We start from the raw sequence: 21967 nt of genomic DNA, 5'->3' as shown, positions 1-21967 counted from the left end.
CTAAATTTTAAACTCTTTAGATTATTAGTATGTTCCTGGAACAATCAAATAATTAAAAAAAGAAACAACCCTACACAAAAACTTGGCTAAAACTCAAAGCTCAGTTTCTATAGCTCTAGTCTGGTCACTCTATTTTATGTTTCCAGCCACATTTGCACAAAGTTGCCTTCTGAATTCAGTGACTTGACTTCTAATTGAAGGAGCATTGAAGTAAAAGGAAAGATTCCGTCTACCCCTCCAAATTTTGCATCAAGCTTTTCCTATGGGAGCAGCTCATCTTCAAAGTGATGTTATCTTTGATTTCTGCTAGCACAGTGCTACTGGTGTAATTTCTTTTGCAAGTGGTTCCCTGGTCCTCAATCATGGATCAACTTATAACATGTGAGAGAAAGCTTTTTGGTGTTGTTTTTTGTAATTGGAAATACGGTTTTGAATATTTGAAATTCCTATAGCTGCTGAGTGCAGTTTCATCACTGCCTTTTCATAGCAAAAGTTAAGCTGTGTTTTATCTTCCAACTGGAGAAGTGATAGAGAGCTTATATATGCTATAATTCCTATTTAGTTCATAACTCGATGACATCAAAAGGTTCTTTGTTGTTGGAAGGGACTGTCCTGGTCCCAGTCCTAGCTTTTTCCCTTAAGCCAAATCTGAGCAGATCCATTAGTGAGCCAGCTCAACTCACTGTGCAACTGGAAAGCTTTCTCCTTGCTGAGTTAGTTGTTTCTTGGTGTGATGAGCTGATTCTGTAAGTATTGGAGAATGGAGGATCACACACCTGGGAGAAAGGGAAAAGCTTCATTGCAACAAGAACTCCATTGGCTCAGCCATTAATACTTTACCCTTAATGCAATACCTTTAGCATCCAGCTGAAGTTAACTTTATGAATAAGTTGAGTGAAACACAAGCACCACTGCAGGCAGTCAGATTTTTCCCATGGTTTTTGCTGAAGTCAGGTTTTCACCCTATCTGCCTGGTGGCATTGCTGGAGGACCATTTCTGAACTGTGTTTAACATTAGCTTGTTCTGATGGGGACTGTGAGAGGTGCAAAAGGGCTAATTTGTGTTTGAGTATGGATTAAGTCCTTGGCCATGTAATTCACCATACTAGGAAGCCCTTTGATAATATTCAAGGCATGAAAGATCTGCATACTTTCAAAAATATATAGGGTGTTGCCTGAACCTTCTTCATTCACTAGTTCACCTGCAGAATAGATGCACAGTAAAATAATATACAGCAATATCATCCTGTGATATTAAGATCATAGCTATTTCCCCTGTGAAGAAGCAGAAGCTGAATAGCTGGGCACAGAAGTGTAACATGAGAAAAGGTATAATCATTATCCACAAAGAAAAATGAGAATATGAAAGCTGGTATGCCTACGAATTTTGCAGAGGGTAGGCATGCTCCCAGAGCAGGAACATGCACGATTGGAAGAGGAAATTTGCATTTTATGACAGATTTATTGCATGTTTTATTCCTCTGCTTTCAAGTAACAATAGGTGTCAGAATTAGATGGCTTGAAAGGGAAGATTCAACTTCCAAGAAAGCAAAAACAAAACAGAAAAAAGACACCATGGAACAGGCAATGGTGTTGAGAGGCATGCTTATAAGAAATCTAGGAGTGGGATTTTTTTCAGTAGTTGCTGTTCTGACATGCTTATAGGTCTAGTACTTAGGGAGATCCTTGACCTGTCTTCTGTCCTACCTCTTTAAGCATTTCAACATGAACTCAAAAATAAAGATGAACTTCAGGAGATATTTTTCCCCAAATAAAGGTAGTGCAAAGGCAGCACTGGTGATAAAACATCTCTTCAAGCAACCTGTCCTCTAAGTATGAGAAAAAATAGCCTCCAAAACCTTCAGTTCTTGGTACATGGTTCTATTTCTTTGTGCCTTAAGAGCTTTTTTGTAAAATGAAGGCATAGTCTAATTTTCTAGTAGTCTTTTACTAGTAGTCTTTTACTAAAGTCTCTATTAGCCTTTTTAAGAACTGTCTAAGAACAGACAACCTCAATTTTTCTTCTCTAGATGTATCTACTACAGTTTCTTCCAAAAACATTTCTGTGTTGCTCCTCCCTAGCAAGTTTTTTGTCTAGGCTGAAAAATATAAATACACCACATGGTACCACCTTCAGGCTATTAGACCAGAAATTCTGAAGTTTTATCTCATCTCATGGGTTAGGTGCTGCAAGCATCAAATGAGGTACAAAGCACCTCTTATCTTTTTAGTTATATCACATAACGAGTCTTGAAGAAGTCTTAATTAATTGAAATGAGGTGTGGCCTAAAAAAGCTGAAAGTGAGCATTAGAAATGTCCATAGGCCAGCATAATACTGAGTGGAGCCATCTATAGTAACTCTGAACAGTTAGCAGAACCCAGTCTGCCTTGGCTTCTCCCAAATACGTATTAGTTCCTGAAAAGCATCACTCCAGTACAGCTTTGCTGACTTCATTATCTGTCTCAGTTGCATCAGTCTAGCTTAGTTATTTCCACATTATGTTGTACAAATGTACCCATTAAAAAAAAAAAAAAATAAAAAAAAAGCTGTATGGTTTAAAATGTATTACTTTTTGGGTCCTAATTTGTTTACTCTTTTTTTTTTTTCCTACTTCATTTTTGTGCTTGTGAAAAGTGGTAGGTTGACAGACTTGGAGACGAACTTCCCTCTTTATCCAGCTCTCCTGACAATGTGCTTCTTCCCTAAGGGACCACTTTTAAGGGGACTGGATGGTAGGTTGATTCCTACATTATGTATCTCTGCCAGTATCTAACTGCCTGTGAGGAGATAACCTAGTTCTGGCTGTGAAGGTGATGGGATTTCTGTGGGCCAAACTCCTGGCTGCAAAAAAGTTGAGCTTTTAATAATTATCTTAATCCTTAGATCAAGTACTTGTTTGGTTTAAGTATAGAGAGAAATCTATATGCACACAGACATAAATATATGTTCTTAAATGCCATGTATTTGCATTGCCATCTAGAACTATTCACTCTGTGGACCAGCCCATGGAATTATTCTCTTAACAACTATTTTTCAGTCATGACACTGTTATTAATATGCAGGAACTGGCAAAATATCAGCCTTTTTTTGTGTCAGTTTTCATTAATTTGCTAACATTTTAATACCAAATGAAGAGTGGAGACTGTCAGCCGCTTCACCCTTTTTTATCATTGCTAGGTGCAAGAGGTGTTTTTTTTACAGATACTGAACTGCAAAAAACGAGATAAATAATTTTGGTATAAAATACAGTACATTAAACCTTCTGCATTTTTAGTGTAAGTATACCTGAATTTGATAATTTCTTTAAATCCCGAAATCAGTTGGTTCTCAGTTACTTTTCAATGACATTTAACAGTTAGACTTAAAAATACAGAAGAATGCATTATAAGTTTTACCCAAAATGATTATGGCAGTCATTTGAATAAAATACAGATTTTGCAAGCTGTAAAGCATATCATTATACTATATACTGGTCTAGCTAAGGTTTGGTTCACAAACTACAGTGCTCTAACCAAGTCATTAAATCTATCTAAAAGGGCCTCATTTGAGAAGCAATAAAATTTTTAATCATTTTATTATTAAAAGAGTGTTTAATATGTAGCTAATTAAATGCCAAAGGCAGGTTATCTGAGTTTAACCTTCAAAAAGAAAATGATGTATCAAAGTCTGCCTCTGGCATCATGGGATAGAAATGTCATCCTCATAATCATTGCGTGACAACTAGCTGGTGGCCTTTTCTAGAACTAGAGTTAAATTACCTGATTAAATTAATAGCCATTTAGATGTTTTAGGAACTGCACAGACCTATACTAAATGAAAATTAGGTCCATTACATTTTCTGAGTGGGCTAGATAGACCCTAAAATAAAACCCGTATGCCATTGTCCACATTACTTAGATTAAGCAATTAAAAGCTCTTTCTTAAAAGCTACTAATTTTCCATAATGTACCGAGAATAAGGCTTACGCTAATGATCAGAGAGAGTTTTTCTCTGCTTTCACCACCTGTCTTGTTTATTTTACTATTAAAAATAGGAACCTGTGTGTGTGTGTGCATGTTAAACGTACCTCAAACGTGCAAGTGTGTTTCTTCTCTTAAAAGAGAGACTTCTCTCAAAGTCTCACCTCCTGGGAGAGCAGTAAGAGGGACCTTAAACATTCAGACTGAGTCCCACAAAAAAATCTTGATGCTCTCTATTCATCCTAGAGTCCTGCAGCATTTGACTGGTCTCCATGACAAGAGGAGGCCTTTTCTGTCACAGATGGGTAAAGGGACAGGTGAAGAACACAATGCATGTGCTTGGTGTGGCAGGTGCAGTGCTTCCAACTGTAGGAAGGTCCCTTTTGAGACTCCAGAAACAATATTCTTCCTGTCTTGATATCCTGCTTGGGGGAGAGAGAGGAAAACCAAAAAAACAAGTGCATTAATTTTGGATAACCTCTGAGTGGTTACTTATAGATGGCTTGATTTGAGTGCAGTGTTCAATAGGAAGCTGTTTTCTCTTTTCATTGCTGTTCAAGTTTGGTTTAAGGGAATAGGAACTGGAGCAGGTGCTGGGAACTTCTGTGGTCCAGTCTAAGCTCTGCTGTAACACCAATAAATTGTAGCTGTGGTTCTGTATCCTTGAAAGTGCTAGGCAGACATTATCCTCAGGATCTGACCATCTCTTTCTTGCCAATTTCAGTAACACTTTAATTACAGGACAGAATATTTTACAGTTTGATGTTTAGCACTGCAAGACCTCAGTCTCAAGTTGCTCCTATAAACAATAGCTTAAGAAACATCTGCCCCCTCCTGCCCAACATAAGCAGTTCCATATATGAGGAAATGTGTATTAAGTACCATCTGTCATTGTTTTATAAAGCTGCTTTTCTTAATGTTGGAACTACCATACTTGTCTGCATTTTGACCTTCCCAATAGGACTTCATTTTAGCATCAGATCTGTAGATATGTAGAACACCTAATCCTGGATTATCTACTACTATATGCCAGGTATGTGTTCACCATGTGGGATTTTCCAAGTATGTAGGTTTGTATAAATGCTTAATGCAGTTAGAACTGTGCTACAGTTTTCATTTAGATATGCATTTTATGGATGCTTATGCTTTAATCCAGATGTCAATATTTTGTACAACCCTCATCCAGCAAAACATTCCAGAGGTGCAGGTGTAAATACAGTGAATCCTATTGAGTCCAGTAGGACTATAGATACACATTTGAATTTGTATGAACACTCTTAGAGACTTTCTGAATGATGTTAAAGGTTTTTGTATCCAAAATTAGAGTCCATTCAAAACCAGACTTTCATTGAGTGGAGCTGTCTAATAGATCAAGTCAGTATGTTCTGTAAGTCAAAAGCATTCTTTGACCCAGTCTGTCAGCATGCTAGATAAAACAGTTTTATAGATTAGGCTTTGAAATTATAAAGTTTAAACTGGATTAGTAAATCTAACTGTGAAGGATGATTTAAAAAAAAACCCAACTAAACTACTGTTTCCTGTTTTATAGTTAGCAGTGTTTTCACAGTTAGTAAAATGACACGTGAGACAACTTCATGGAAGAGAAGCTCTTGTAAAAGCTATGGTTTAATAAAACATGATTTAGCATTCATTTTTCTGTAAAAATTAGAAGGGCAATAGTACAATAATTATAGACATTCTTGCAGTTTTAAATGAGGCTTGTATTTTTGTTTGTGGAGTTTTTGTTTTTCAACTTTGCTGTGTAAGCCACTGGTTTTACCAGTGATGTGTCAATAATACAAAAAAGAAATTCTAGAAAATTTTTAATTTTGTGTTGAATTATATGCATCATGTTGTCAGATACTTAGGTAATATTAGTAGTTGTGCAAGATACCATCAGCAGCTCTATTTGCCATTTAAGCTTGCATGAAGTTTGGAGAATTCCTGGAGAGTTCACTGCTTTTGGATCAGGGGCATCTTTTATCACCACTGGAGGGCAAGGACAGCAAAATCTGGTCTAGTCAAGAAGTGGACACTCACTGGTGTGCTGAATCATATTAGGACTGCATGCAGTTAAAATATCTACTTAGAGGAACCCTCAGTATTTGCAGAAAATGTCTTTCTGCATCACAGAATCACTGAGTGGTTTGGGTTGGAAGGGACCTTAAAGATCATCTAATTACAACCTCTTACCACTGATGACTAATCTTAGGTCCATTGGGTAGACAAAGTTCAACCTTTTGGTTTCACTGAAATTCTCTATGCATGAAGAATTCCCTGACAGCACAAAAGAAACAAGCAGGATTTCTGGGAATAAAAAAAAAAAAAAAAAAAAAAAAAAAAAAAAAAAAAAAAAAAAAAAAAAAAAAAAATTAGGCTTACTCTTCTTTAACAAAGACAACTGAGATGCAACAAGTGGGAGAGAATCTGCCTCTGGAATCATAGAATCATTGAATCATGGAATGGTTTGGGTTGGAAGGAACTTAAAAAGTTATCTGCCATGGGCAGTGACACCTCCCACTAGACCAGGCTGCTCAAAGCCCTCTACAATCTAGCCTTGAATGCTTCCAGGAATAGGGGCATCCACAGCTTCTCTGAGCAACCTCTTTCACTGTCCCACCACCTTCACAGTGAAAAACTTCTTCCTAATCTCCAACCTAAATCTCCTCTCTTCCAGTTTAAAGCCATTACCCCTTTTTCAATTGCTATACGCCTGTATAAAAAGTCAACCTCATCTGCTGGGGATGCTGTGTGGAGTTGAGTAAAAGAGATGGATTTTTTGCCTTTACTGTGAAGATTTGAAGTGACCCACCATGAACAAAATTAGGCTCAGTATTGCCCGTGAACAAGAGACTCCTGGGACAGAGAGGGGGCAATGGAAACAGGAGTGATCCTGAATGCAGGTTTTCCCTGCTGGGTGGGTGAGCTCACTGAATGGTTGTGTGTGCATGATTGTACAGGGAAATAAAGCTCCAGGTCTTATTTCTGCTGGGGCTCTCTCCTAGTGCAGAGTAGAAGCACCCCTGAGATCACCACTGGAAGTAATCACTCTAGAGAATTATGTTCTGGGGTTGCATAACTGTAATCCTTAAGAACCTTTCTGACGAGTGCCACAGATGCCATCCATCCTGTGTACATCGGAAGGCAACTTACGAAATGCCAAACAGACATTGCCTGAAACCTGCCAGACAGACAGATTTAGTCCCTCTCTCAAAGCATTCAAAAGTGACACAGAAGAGTGAGTAGTTTACCAAGAATCACCTACCCCACCAAATTGGTGTGATGGAGCCAGTAGGAGAAGAGGGAATGTCCTTCCATCTGCACCCCTAAAATGTGTGAAACAACCTGAGGACAAAAAGATTTCTTTTAAAATAGCCTTTTCAGTCTGATTCATTGCAGCAGGGAGACTGGCTATCTGTCTGGAACTGACACTCTTCCCAAATCCACTTAAGATTTTGGGAGTAATTTTCACAGGAAGACCTCAGATACATTCATGCCTGCCTTGTACAGTGGTTACATGTGTGTTCAGCACAATAAAATAACCTCAAATAAAATGAGAAAGCAAAATGCGTAAGTGAAATACACAGAGATAACATGAACTGATGTCCTCAGAAAACAGAAACAAACCAACAGACTCCCAAAATCACACTTTTTCTTAAGTGAATTTGACTCGTACAAATGCTATAGTTTTGAAGGCTACCAAAAGTGCCATTTAAAAAGGGGGATGATTATTGGAACAGAGAGGCAGAGGATAAGGAACAAACTTGGATTGAGAGTGGATATGTAGAAGAAAGGGTGAATCTTTTCTTTTTGAAATATTTTATCTTAAGCTCTCATCCCTTGCTTCAATTTGTCTTGCACCAAAGGTTTGTTGCTGTTGGTTCTTTTCTGTAAGTGTGAGTTTTGATGCATGAGTGTGCATTCTACTGAACAATGACATAACCTGAACCATTCGGATTATTTTTAGGAGTTCTTGGAGTGAAAGTTGGTTTTGATAATTAAAATAATTAAAGTGTCCAAAGCAAGGGTGATCTCTACCAAAGAAAGCAAAGTCATCTCGAGCTCCTTAGTGAGTCCCCCAATACATCTTTGGAGTCCCCCAAAAGTCTTGTGTCAGTGTTTGGCTCCAAGCAAGGCACTTGCAGTGTAACACCTCATCTCCCAGTACTGCTGAGTTTTTAGCTCTCCTAGCAGAAATACAAAAATCAACATGTTGAAGGGGATGATAAATAGCCACCAACACTTCAATAGGTTTTTTCATTTCCTGAAGGTCTTTGCATGCTTTACAAGATTTCCTTGTCAAATAAGCAAATGACACATTTCCCCAGCACTGTGAGGAAATTTAGGGGCCAACTACCTGTTCCTAACTGCTTGATGCAGCATCCTGGTGGTGAGTGTGTCTGCCTGAAGTAGCTGGGATAGGCACCCAGGCAATGGTTTTAAATGGATAACATGTAAATCACAAGACTGAGGCCCTGACCCAGTCTGATTTGAAGTGAAATTCATCCCATTTTTTGTTCTTAGAACAGACAGAACTGCTGGATAGTGTAAAAATTTCAGGAAAGCTGCTATTTTGAGATTTTAGAAGACCAGCATACTAGCACGATGTCTTTCATCTGGAAAGCCTAACATGTTTGGGGAATTTTCGAGAATATCAGAATTTGAATATTAGCCCTATTTTAGTGCTGTGCCTATTACTGATAATGTGCAAACTAAGGCATAGAGACAAATTATCAGTTACAGAAGAATTCTGAGTCTTTTGAGACCAAACTTTTTAATGGAGACTCAGTACAGACTATACAGATCAGGAAAGTAAAGACAACAGAGGACTTCATGATCTGTTGCGGCGAGCCTTCTTTCTTTCGGGGACTCGGTTCTTCTCCAGGAGCTCTTTCCTGCTGTTCCTCTCCTCAGGCATCTTCATCTGCTTCTGACTCTGCTTCTGGGAGCATGCCTTTTACCTAGCCCTTCAGCCCCGCCCATTTCCGGCTGGGGCAGGCCCTAATTAGTGGGCACAGCTGGGCTTAAGCTCCCAGTTCATTATCAGTGACACCTGAGGACTTGTGGTCTTCTCTACATTTCCCCCCTTTTTGTTGTTTGTTGAAAAAAAATGAACTTCATATCTTTCATTATTTTTCAACATTTACAACAATTTACAATTCTTTTTTTTTTTGAAACATTTTTACAATTAATTTTTAAAACATTTCAAACATTTTTACAATAATTTATAAAGTAGACGCTTCGGGCCCCGCGGAACACTCAGCTAAGAGCATCGAGGGGGCGCCGGATAAACATTTTTCAATAAATATATTTCTCGAAGTAAACGCTTCGGGCCCCGCAGGACACTCAGCTAAGAGCATCGAGGGGGCGCCGGATAAACGTTTAATTATTTTCATTATTTTTCAATAAATATATATTTTTTCTTAGCCTTTATGGAAGGAAAGTTCAGGCTCTTACCGGCTTTTTTGCGCCGCTTTGGCCTTTATTATCAGCAGGAGATGAGGTCTCATGAGCACCAGCTCAGCTTTCGCTGGTACTCGCCACCTCGGAATGCCTGGCCATGCAGAGACTTCTCCGAGCATTCGGCGCACCAGTCTTATCGCGTGTCCCTAGGGCCCCGTTTTCAGGACCGCACTATCGCGTGTCCCTGGGGGCTCCGTTTCAGGACCGCGTTGTCGCGTGTCCCTGGGAGACTCCGTTTCAGGGGCCGCACTGACTTGATGCGCACTCAGAGCTCCGCTTCGGCTTCAGCATTCTTCGGTCTTGAGTTCCGCGCGCCAAACTGCTGCGCCTTTCGAGCCTCATTCTTCTCTCCCGCCTGGCTCGCCATACCGGGCTGTTGTATCTTGCCGTGCTGGGCTTCTATTTTGAGCTTCTACACGCCGCCTTCCGCATTTAAGCTAGGCCTTGTGGAGCTTGTTCCCGTGGTTGCGTTTTTGGAGCTCTTTTTCTTAGAGCGTCCCGCACCACTGTGGTGTCTCCATCTGACGTGGTTGCGTATTTCGAAGCTCTTTTTATCGCCTTTCGCATTTAAGCCAGGCTTTGTAGAGCTTCCCGCACCAACGTGGTCGTGTAGAGCTTCTTTTTTACCTCAGCATTTACGGCTTGCTCTTGTTGCCCGCATTCTCCACCAGATGTTGCGGCGAGCCTTCTTTCTTTCGGGGACTCAGTTCTTCTCCGGGAGCTCTTTCCTGCTGTTCCTCTCCTCAGGCGTCTTCATCTGCTTCTGACTCTGCTTCTGGGAGCATGCCTTTTACCTAGCCCTTCAGCCCCGCCCATTTCCGGCTGGGGCAGGCCCTAATTAGTGGGCACAGCTGGGCTTAAGCTCCCAGTTCATTATCAGTGACACCTGAGGACTTGTGGTCTTCTCTACAATGATCCACATGTTAGATGATGGGTTTTCATGCAGGAAATGCATTACTTAGACAGATGCCAGGGGCTAAGACATACAAAGTAGTGATAAAGATACAGCAGCGCTTTTCCTGTTCAGAGACATATGAGTCTAATGAGAAAAATTCTGAACAATAGAAAACATGGGCACCAGCTGAAGACAATACTACTGAAAAAAAGTTTTAGCAATGTTAGTGCTTCACAAAACTAAATTTTAGGTGCCTTTTTTCTCAAGGAGTAACTGACAGACCTTTTCCATGCACTATAATTAAAAAAAAAAGGCTTTAAATCTCCCCTTCAGAAGTCCACATCTTATGATCTTCATAGTGCTATCCTGTATTCATCTATATGTAGTAAACACAAAAGCATCCCTCTGATACTCCTGAAGCAGTGTGTTAAGCACTGCCCTTCCTGTACCCACTGAAGTCAGGGACAGGGATCCACCATACCAGAATTACGTTGCTGGCACTATGCTGAAACTGAGATTGCTTTGGTGATTCCTTTGAGCATCCACTTTGAGAAGTGTTGAATGTGTGTTCAGGAGGCTTATCTTCAAATGAGACATAGCCTAGGTTTTCTTTGAGCTGAGCTCAAGGATCACAGAAAAAAATTGTTTAAAATATTTCCAAATTCTTCTTTCTTCTGCTAAGAATCAGATCCCTGTGCTACACTGGGTCTTGTCTTAGGAAGCTGACTATCCCATTATATTCATTTGGGCTGCTTATTATGGGATAAGGTGATAGAATTGAGCAGCAAAACATTATTCTGGCAAGGAAAATGTGTTTAAAGCTGTAAAATATAATCAGCAAGCATGATTCAATGTGTTTTTACTACTAGATCATGATTTCAATAATGGGATATTAGATTTGATAAGCAATGCAAGATGACACAACTGATGAGTTAAATACTAGAAAAAAGTTCTCATGGAAAGAGAAGAGTGACAGATTGGTTAAAATAACAATTTCAGAAGAAAAACTGAAAGGCAAAGTACACAATTTAAAGTTTAGGATATGATTAGAGGTCACTTGCTACCATCAGTGTACTGAAAATGCTGAAATAAAAATGTAAATGATTCTTAAGTGTAATTATAGTGATTCTGTTAGACCATCTTGTTTTCAAATGCAATTCCTTAAGATAGACTTGTCTTTTCAATGCTAGTGCTTGTACATACATTCAGACATTCTTGGTTTGCTGTTATGAGAGGAAGTCAACAAAGAAAAATAATAAATACACAGTTTAGATATTTGTATATTTTTATTTCTTTCATTCTTGTATATATGGATTAAAGCAGGGATCTGAATTTCTTTGTGGTGTGAGAACAGGTCTTCCACGTACTGAGAGCTCTGACTAAATCCCTTTAGGCTGCACACTGTACACTGTAACCTGCTCATGGGTTTTTAGGGAGCTGGTCCAGGGAGAGTTCATACAAATGTGAGAGCTTGGGAGTTTCTAAAAGGGTGGTGAGCTGGTAACTGCATGTGATAGGCTTGTGCTGATATTGGAGAGTTACAAAGTGCAGATCTATTTTTCCAGTTAATACAGCTTTTGGATGAGCTTGCACTGTACAATAAGAGTGTGCATACAGGAGCAGAGCAACTGGAGATGCTACTGAAAGGTAGGCTGTGAGACCTGGCAACTGATTCCTGAGTTACTGGCTTTTTTCCTCAAAATACTGGAAATGAGAAGTTTCTTTCACTATTTCACAGAAATAAGCACAATTCTTTCCCAGTAGTCCCATGAGGTACAGTTATTCACCAGAAGAAGGAAGTGAGAAGTCCACTGCGCTTTTTAAAAATGTTTGAATATTTACTAAACCATTCCAATTTCTTGATTATTTTTTTTTCTCCTGGCATGTGGGAAACCCAGTGTAACTAAGCTTGGGGGCTTCTGGCATTATCCAGTTGTCTGTAAAAGTGCAGTCACAGACAGGCTTGAGATGTTAAGTTTGCTTCCAGCTTTTCCAGTGTTTACAGGTATTTGAGTCTTTGGGGTGAACCCAGTAAAAGTGTTGACAACACATTGAAGACTGGCCCTGGATTCAAGCAAAACATGCCTCAGATATCTGACTTTGCATTTGGATGTACTCCAACAGCAGTCAAGATATTTTTTTCTCTTGTAGTTAGTGCAGTATTTTCCAAACTTCTATAAAAGGCTTATCTTAATTTTTTGCAGAAAGTTTGGGATCAGTTTTTGGAAGGCAGTGATATTCACTTTAGTTTGAAGCAGTGGTCAATGTCTCATCAAAACTTCATTATGTAGGATAAGCTACCTATTTCTTTGATGATGCAGAATAGAGTTCTGGTTTAAACCAAGTTTTGTTTGGTTTGTGCGTTTTTTTAAACCTGGACCTTTTTTTTAATTAATTTTTTTTTTTTTTTTTTTAATTTTATTTTATTTTATTTTAAACACAGCATTTCCTAGCTGCCTGCACTGCCCCTTTAAATGCTAGCTGGGAGATACGAGAATGCACTACCTATCACCATTTTCTAACAGTATATTTATAATTTTTATTATTTATGTTTCTGGCTTGCAATGTTGATGCAAATTTATTAAATACTGTTCAGACCTGTGTGCCTTAGCATCTGTGGAATATCATCACACCTCCAAGGCTAAGCCTGCAGCTAAAGTGTTCAAGAATTTATATGGCCATTCTCTTTCTCTCTCTGTGGCATTAGAGGGAGGGAAAAAAAAGCAATAATGAAATGCATAACCTACATCCACAGAAAATATTACTGGCCTATTTATGATTATGATTCACAGTTTGATCACTAGAAATATACTGTTCTGCAGGTTTATGCTGTTAGCTATTATTTGTTAATGGCAACTCCTGCACACATTTTCCTGCAAGTCTTTTGGATTTCAAAAGAGGTTGTGTCCTTCAAACAAGTTATTTCTTTGAGGGATCTTTCTGTAAGTGGGTTCTGCTGTGTATTGACTACTCATAATATTTTCTCTTATCATCTTGTCAGGGTTCAATTCATTACTATATTCATTATTCAATTTGTTGGGTCATGAGCATCTGAATAATTGAAAACCACAGAAGTATTATAAATTATAGTGTCTCCATGAAATCCCAGTTCTAGGGTTTATGACTTGACTTTAAGAAATAATTCTCTGTTGAGAGTTGGCATATGACGTCTCATCCTTAAAGCAGAATCTTCTCAGTGTGGTGGTTTTTAATATCTCTATTTTTACACACTTAAGAATTCAGGTTGTCTAGGTGTATTATATTATGGGCTTTTAAAAAAGTTTACCTGTTTTTTAATTACTATTTCTATCTCATTATGTGGAGTAGGGACAGGTAAAAAAAATAATTTATTTGGAGGCTAATAAGCAATTTATAGGTGTTAATTACAAGTCCACATTTTTTTCTTTTCACTAAACAGAGTTAATAAAGCTCCCCTATGCAAAGAAAAAAAAAAAAAACAGGCTTTGTGTCTTTTGCGGGTCAAAGATATTCCTATGCAGAAATATGAGGTGACATTTAGCTGTTATTTTAACTAAAGTACAGTATGTTTCATTCAAGTGTGTTCTTTAATTTTATTTTTAACTCCTGTGTTGATTTGGAGTGCTATTATATTTCTACTCTCTGGATGAATTATTTTAAATGGCACCATATTTATTTTAGAGAACAGCTATTTAATTTCTAAAACCAGTAATACCTCATAGACTATATTCTTCTCCTGATAAGTGTTGCTGAAAGATCAACAGAATTATAGCAGGGCAGTCTGAATTTCTTGTTTCTAATTTTTAAACATTTCCCATCTTTAGTTTATAGGCCAAATTTGGGAAGATATGCCAGAAGCAATGAATCTGCTTTCTGAGTGGATCTGATACTAAGGTTATAAAATAATTTATTCCTGTGTTGATTGTTGGTAGCCTCATATGCTTCTTCATGAATAACTAATTTTGCCACTATAATGTAGGAAAATTTATAGTGGTGCTATTGGCAAGCTACAAAATAGCTAGAATGATGTGATGAAGATGTCCACTGTATCAACACATACATTACTGTGTCAGCTGCATTCTTTGGCTTAGCCACACTCTATTGCAGAAGGCAAGAGAAAGACATTTCCCTGAGGAGGTCCAGGATCCACTGTCAGCTCTCAGAGCTTGATCCAGCAGCCCAAACCTGGCCTCACAGTGCCCTTTGAGGTATCTTGGCTCCTCCTGCAGTTGGTCAACAGGGTGCAAGGATGTGTTCAAGCACCTTACATCCAGCCCCTGGCCAAGATTTGAAGGTATTTGGCCTTGCCAGCAGAGTGCCCTTTGCAGCATCCCTTGTTACCCTGCTCTGCTCTTGACCACTTCAGTCTTTTGTCCTACTCCAAGTTTTCTGTGCTTCTTTTTGCCTGAGGGCTTCTTACAGAGCCAACAGCCACCTAGAGCTGGCTGAAATTTTCCATCCATAAAATAACTTGCCCCAAAGAAGCTGAAAAAGAATTTAGTAATAATTTTTAGGTTCTCACCTTCTTCACAAAGACAGAATGAAAAGCTCTATTTTTATGTCTTCTCAGAGTCACTCTGTGGCAGAAGGAGGCCCTTCATGGCTCTGGCTGACTGGGCTGCTCAGCTGATTTGTCCAAGAGGTCTCTCAGAGGTGTTCACAGGGATGGCTCTGTGGGAAGCCCATGCCTGCCAGCACAGCCAGACACCTTCACAGCTCCACTGGTGATGCTGTGCTGCAGCTGAGGGGACCAGAGAGCCAAGAAATGCAGCATCTCTCCCGGAAGAAGGGAAGTCATTTGGGCTCTCTGTGAGGTTTGGGAGAGTAACATTTGTGGTTCAAATCCAGGCAAACATTTGCCTTATTCATGATTCCAGTACCACTTTTTTTTTTTTTTTTTTTTTTTCGCATTGCTTGCATGAATTATTGTGTGGGTTTGGGTCTTTGTACTAGGCCCAAAGGAGAAATTTTATTCCCTAAGAAAAGGGCTAGAAAATATGGTTACCATCTCGTTATTGCCTCTGGGCATCTAGTGCCGCTCTATCATTCAGGAAGGAAACATGGGGAATTCACCCCTTTTGAGCTAAAAAACTACAATATTCCTGCTGTTTCTCAAAACTTGGGTATATTATTTACCAGATCATCTGGTAAATCAGATCATCCAGATCTCCATCATGGAAGAGTGGAAAGCAGCAGCTCAGAGTTAGTGAGACAATGCCAAGTTGCCTTAAGGTGGTTGTCATGCTTGTGTCTGCAGGACTGCCAGCACTTCAACTGCTGAAGCCAGCTGGAGTTTTGCTCCCAGCTTTACCAGATCCTGAGTTTCACTCTGGTGTTCTCTCTCTCTCAAATTGTTGTGAGAGTCAGGACTAAAAATGTTTTCAAAACTTGCCAGTAGCAAGATGTTCAAGGCAGGTACAAAGAGAGATGATGCCTATAGTTTCCTTGGACAAATGCAAAAGGGCCAAAAGGTGGGTAAAAGTATAATGGTGACACCACAGGGGAAGTTCACCATGGTCTGTGCTGTGCTCCTATGTAACTGAATACCTAAATACGTGTCACTCAGCAGACAGCTGCACATTTTTTTCACTGAAAATGAAACTAGGAGGGAGTCTCAGACCTCTTGGTGTGGTAAGAAAAGAACAAATTTGCTTCTTCCTTCACCTGAAACCTTCATGGTCATATTGAGGGTATTTCTGTCTGGATTGTGCAGATCATAGGGAATATTATCAACACTTGATTCTGGAGAAATGCTGAAAGAAAAATGCAAGAATCAGTGGGGGGAAATAGACACTTATCGTCTGTCTGAGCCCAAACTTCAGCTACCTTTGCATTCCTGCGTGGCTCAGCACATAGAGGTATTTGGATATAACCATACCCCTGGTTTCTGATGTTACTCCTTATATGGAACCCCCATGAAGAGGGGAAGAATAGTTATGTTGGGACAGTCAGGAAGGAGGATTTGGGCATATGCCAATGCAGTAAGAGAGGGACCAATAGCCTTGGATGCTACTCATGTGGGATCCTTGGGTAGGTGGAGGAGGTGATGATGGGAGGGATGATGAGGTTGCTCAAAGCCCCTGAAAGGCAGTGGACATCTGGGGGTGCTGTCTACATGGGACCAAAGTGACATGCTCAGAGAACACTCCTGGTGCATAATGGAAGAGAGGTGGAGAAATAAAGGGGCTTGGATCTGCCGGGGTTCAGGTAGGCAGAGCACTGGGGAGCAAGCATCCACACACCATGGAGCAGGGGAGTGCAGGCAGCATCAAGACCTGATGGCAATTGGAGGAGGGAAGTTAATGAGCAGGGGAGAGGGTAAAAATGTTAGCAGTGAAGTGTGCAACATCCAGCTTGCTTTATTTTCTGTCCTGTTATTGACAATCTTATTTCTCAGTCATTATTTAATGGGCAGTTTGTCTGAGCAAGAAGTAAGACTGATTAGGTGTAGGAAGCACAGTGGTTAAAGCTGCAGGATAAAAAAAAGAACCATTTTAAGAAATCTTCTGCCCACTTACATTTTTTTATATCAAAGTAGGTAGCAAATCTGGGCTCTCTGAAGAAAAGAAAACAGTTCTTTTATACAGCTACTGCGTATCACATTCCACACTGGCAAATTCTAGCTTGGATCTGCAAATAAATGAGTGGTTTTGAGACATAAAGGGCTTTTAATTTATGTTTTAGAGTGAACAAAAACGGGTTTGCAGTGAAAACTCATTCTCGCCTTCAGGGGTGGGGGAACTGCCTTTGTGCCACAGTACTGCTCTGATCATAGAATCATACTTAATAAAGAGATATTCAGTTTACTATTGGAAGAGGATTGCTGCAGGAAGATATAGAAGCTACTTGGATATTTTTATAGAACTTTTGCATAAATCTTGTATCCATAACCTGATCTAGTGACATAAATATTAGCAGCTTGTTTCTATTTCACCTGCTGTAGAGCCACTGCTGTCCTACAGCAATAACCAGCAACGGAATAGAGCTATTTGCTGCTGTCATAAATAAGATGGGGTGTCACAGCTATTTTCATTTGACTGAGCAGTAATGGAGTTAATTATACTTCCAGTCTCTTTGTTTTTGATCTGTGTTTCCAAAGTCATCTAAGCTTCTTGAATTCTTGCAGGTTTTTTAACCCTTTTTCTGCCCATGGGGATTATACTTTTTGTTTCATTTCAAGGGGGGTTCATTGTTATAATTCTTTCTAGTATTTATCCATGCTTTTCTAATTAAATTTTGCTATTATATGAAAATCGCTACCAAAAATCAATGTATTTATTAGCACTGAGCAATATAACAACAGATACAGACCATGATCTTTCTTGAAGACTGAACACATAGACTTTTATTGAAAAATACATCTGTTTTCATCTCCAGCAATTCAGATAATTTGCTTTAAGAAAAAAGAACAACATAATAAAGCTATACTTTGATACAATCAATAATATTGCTAAAAAATACATGCAGTTAGGGAAGTCAAAAGGATAACAAGACTTACACAAATAGTGTACACAAAAGATGCTTCATATTTAGGAACACTAGTCCATACATAGTCTTGGACTAGTACACAGCAGCACATTTGGTAAAATATTTTGCAAGAAAGCCTCTCTTATTATTAGCTTTTTCGGTTGCTTGCATTTTTGTTTGGTTTTACCCCCTTTTTTAATTTTTAAAAAGTAACAGTAGAAGACAAGAACCAAGAGAAATCTTTGTTTATAGGTGTTAATGGCAGTTTCTTGAATGTGTTCACGTTTTGCTCAGAGAATTTAGTAAGTCTGTAGTGATGCAAAGAAATACAGATGTTGAAATTCCTGTGACGGGGGCTCTGATTCTGAACCATCTTTAAAAAGTTACTGGTTTTATGGGAGCCAGGCATTGAATGTGTATGAAAATCACACTAGACATCTATCTGCTTACCTCTATGCTTAAAGATGTTTTGAGATGTGCCTTCAGTGATTTGCAAGCAAATAAGTCAAAATGAAATGAGACACCAGCAAGTAATAGAAATATAATTCTGTAGTATAAATAGTCTATAACTGTTAAGTCTCAGAAATACCCTTGAGATGGTGAGCAAGGAGGTAGCTTTTACAGTCGAACATAAATATGATTGCTAATAGACACTTAAAAATTCATAGTTACTTGAAATTTAGCATGAGAAAAACCATTGCCAGTGGTATGTGCCAACACAGATAGCCTGTGATATGTAACCTTGCTCTTACAATATTTACAATAGTTCCCAAATCCAATCACCATACTGTTACTGCAGCATTGTGAGACAAGGCATTATATATTGGTCTACGAAATCATTTACCTTTTGGACAAATAAATAATTAGCAGAGTGAACAGACAGATGATATGAGATGAGAAAATCCCTAGAAGTCCTGCCAAAATGTCCCATCACACTTCATGACACACAGATCACATTGTGCAGGAGTGATAGTTCTTGGATGCCATTTTAGCAGAGTGCCCTCAGCCTCAGGCCAGCCCAGCATCCTTTTGTAGCAACTGCTTGGGAGTCCATTTGTTGATATGTTGTGTAACTGATCTGAACTCTTGTGAATGGGGAGTGGTGGTGAGATTGCTGAATATCTTCATAGAAGACTTTACCAGCTTTTGGAGGGGAAAGCTGTTATTCTCTAATAAAGGAATACTGGTTCAAACCAGAGAGTGAGAAGTCAAAGTTTCCTTTTTCTGCTGGGAAACAGAATTGCTCCCCAACACCTCACCTTCTGAATATGGGTATATGAAAGCACAGAAACTTTGCCTGTTGATGTAAATTCTAGGATGGTGGGATGACATTTACCCTTTGCTGAAAGGGAGAAATTCGGGTGGTGTTTTTTAAAAATTTTTAAGGCAAAATTTAAAATCCAGATTGCATTATAAGGTGTGTAAAAACTCTACTCTGAGTAACAGATTGAGCCAAGTTACAGCCTTTGCTACAGAAGGTCAAATCTTTCACTCTGAAGTCTTTCAGATTCTGAAGCCAGTTTGCATATTGAGCTCTCAGAACTATTTTCAACTACGAAGGGCATCTGAGCATGAAGAACAAGTTTCTTGATGTCTTTAGTTACAAATTGGCACACAGATGGGCTGCAGTAGCATGATGGGGAGGGGGCTCACATCTTAAATACGCTCTGTTTATTGCCCAGGAAGTTTTGATCAAGTTTATGGTGTTAAAGACTCCAACACATCAACTCCATTGAAGAACAGGACAAGCTATTGTAAATATGAACCATCAAAGCATTAGCCATTTCAATGAAATGAAGCAAATCAATTGTTTTCTATAAAGGTGCCTTTCAGATCTCCTTTTTCAGGTTCTGAGATCCCTTATCAAGTTCAGCATTATTAAATATTGGACTATAGACTGCAAGAGTAATTTTTTAGGACTTCTAAGGGGTCACTTTGCTGCTAAGATGCTTGTCTTTGCATTTATTTTACTTAACCTAAACAGAGTTACACACATACACACAAATATTCATAAACCGGAATTAATTCTGCTGCAGATAATAGTTGCTTGAGCCTAACCCAACAAAGTATTTGAGGCCTTAAAAAAAATTAAAATGTGTTGAAATGTTTTCATAAAATGAGATCAAAATTTCCAGTTGAAATGTATCCATTAGAATAATCTAGTTAGGATTCTTACTGTTGATTTGCAAGAAAAAAAATTACTGTTTGCATTGGGGGCAATATAAGATGCTTTCTTTGTGGTGCATTGTATGCTAACATTTGTAGACAACATTTCCAGATCTGTGTGATATTTTTCTTTCTTGGATCCCTCAGCTTTTGGAGAGGTACTGCAGAAATGCTGTGCCAGTGTTCTCCATAATGGGGCAATACTCACTGCGTGTACCAGTATTAAATGGATGGACAATTATCCATCAAGAATAGAAGTTCGTTAATGTCAGATTCAAAGCTTTTGTCCTAGTAATTTTAGGTAATTTCTACACAAGAAACTTCCAGTGAAATGTCAGAATACCTTAACTTCAAGCACGAGACATGCTTAGATCTAAGTAGAAAGTTAAATGCCTTCATAGACTGGGGTCAGTGTTTCCAGCCTCGCTGGCCTTTCCACTGTGCTTGGAACACTTTCTTTAACATGCCAAAGTACTGAGTTGCCATGTTTCAAAGAAACAAGAGGATAGAATGAATTATTTTCTTCCAGTAAAATGTAGAACTTCCTCTCATAAATTGTATTGGCTCAAGCTCCATTATGCCTAATATACTTTCCAGCACCAGTGATGGCTTTAAGATTGGTCTTCGTGATGCTTAAGATTTAAAAACATATGCTTTATACCTCTGGAAATACTGTGTTTCTGTCTTCCTACTGTGAGATACACAAGTTGCATCTAGTCCAGGAATGTCCAGCCATTCCAGCTTATAGCTACAGTGGACATTTAAACACAAAAGTTATTCCAGGTCACTTTAGAACATTATTTTAAATAGAAATTATATCTTTACCACTTTAAAACCAAACCTGGTAAATTCAGATTACTTTAAAACAATATTTTAAATAAGAGTTATATCTTTAGCACTTCAAAAACAAACCTGGTAACAGTTTAGTAAGATGAATTTTTTTTGGACAGAATATCTATATCATCATACTTGCCTACTTTCCAAAGCATGCAGTAAAACAGAGCTTGCTTGCTTGCTTTACTTTCTTCCCAGACTCGTCTTAGTGGGGTAACAGTGCTATAAAATTGATGAGAGGAGACCATTCTTGTTACTCAGTGAATGAATAATTCTGATTTTTCCACTTTCATGTGAATCTAATCCTGCTTCCAAAACTGATCATCCTACCAACTTAGAGTAATAGGTCAGGAAGGAGGGTAAACAGAGTCTGTTTTCTCTGATGATTATTATTTTTTTCTATTATACCATCTTTAAAAGAGAAAATTCTCTTCCACAGGGTTTAAAACTGTATATTTGAATAGTGAACATTTTTCTAAAAGAGGTAATGGTAATGCTATCCTGACAGACACATAAATCTGCTTTTCCTACAAATGAAAACTTCGAAGATTATGCATGTATTCTTGCTGAATACTGATATCCTCTTATTCTGCCCCCACATTTTTTCTTTCTCTTTACAACTCCCTAAATTATAAGGGAATTAAAAGTCCATTAGATAGTATACATTAACATATGCTATTATGGTTCTAGCTAGTGAGCGTGGGCAGGAGCTGGTATGTGATGTGATTTTCCGTTACTCTGCTTTGAAGGCAAAACATAAAATTGTTTAATATGTTTAGCTAGTAAAAAAAAAATCTAAACTTGTAAGCTGTGGCATGTGACCTAAAAAAGGTAAAGAAAATACTTATTTTTAAAATATGCTCCACATGAGTTGCTGTGTTGAAAAAGCCTGGTTCATACCACACAATGTCATGACTGCAGTATCAGGTGTTTCCAGACCATGCTGAGGAAGTCAGCATAGATGTCTCTAGAATACCCTCTCCCAAGCAACTTTGACTCCATTTTTTAAAGTATATATAGTTGCCACATGTTTTAATCTGAAAATAATAATTTTATGTTTCATTTTTTTACTTCCTATATGCCTTGATTCTGCCAGATAAGCCTCTGGGAGCAAGTGCTTTTTTATGTCCTTGGCCAAGTTGGTTACCCTTGCTATATTCTGATTTCACCACATATACAATGGCATAATGCCTCTCTACCTC

The sequence above is a fragment of the Heliangelus exortis genome, chromosome 3 (assembly GCF_036169615.1).
Source record: "Heliangelus exortis chromosome 3, bHelExo1.hap1, whole genome shotgun sequence".
In the NCBI taxonomy this organism is placed as follows: domain Eukaryota; kingdom Metazoa; phylum Chordata; class Aves; order Apodiformes; family Trochilidae; genus Heliangelus; species Heliangelus exortis.
The sequence above is the reverse complement of the archived record's forward strand: the minus strand, read 5'-3'. Positions refer to the sequence as shown.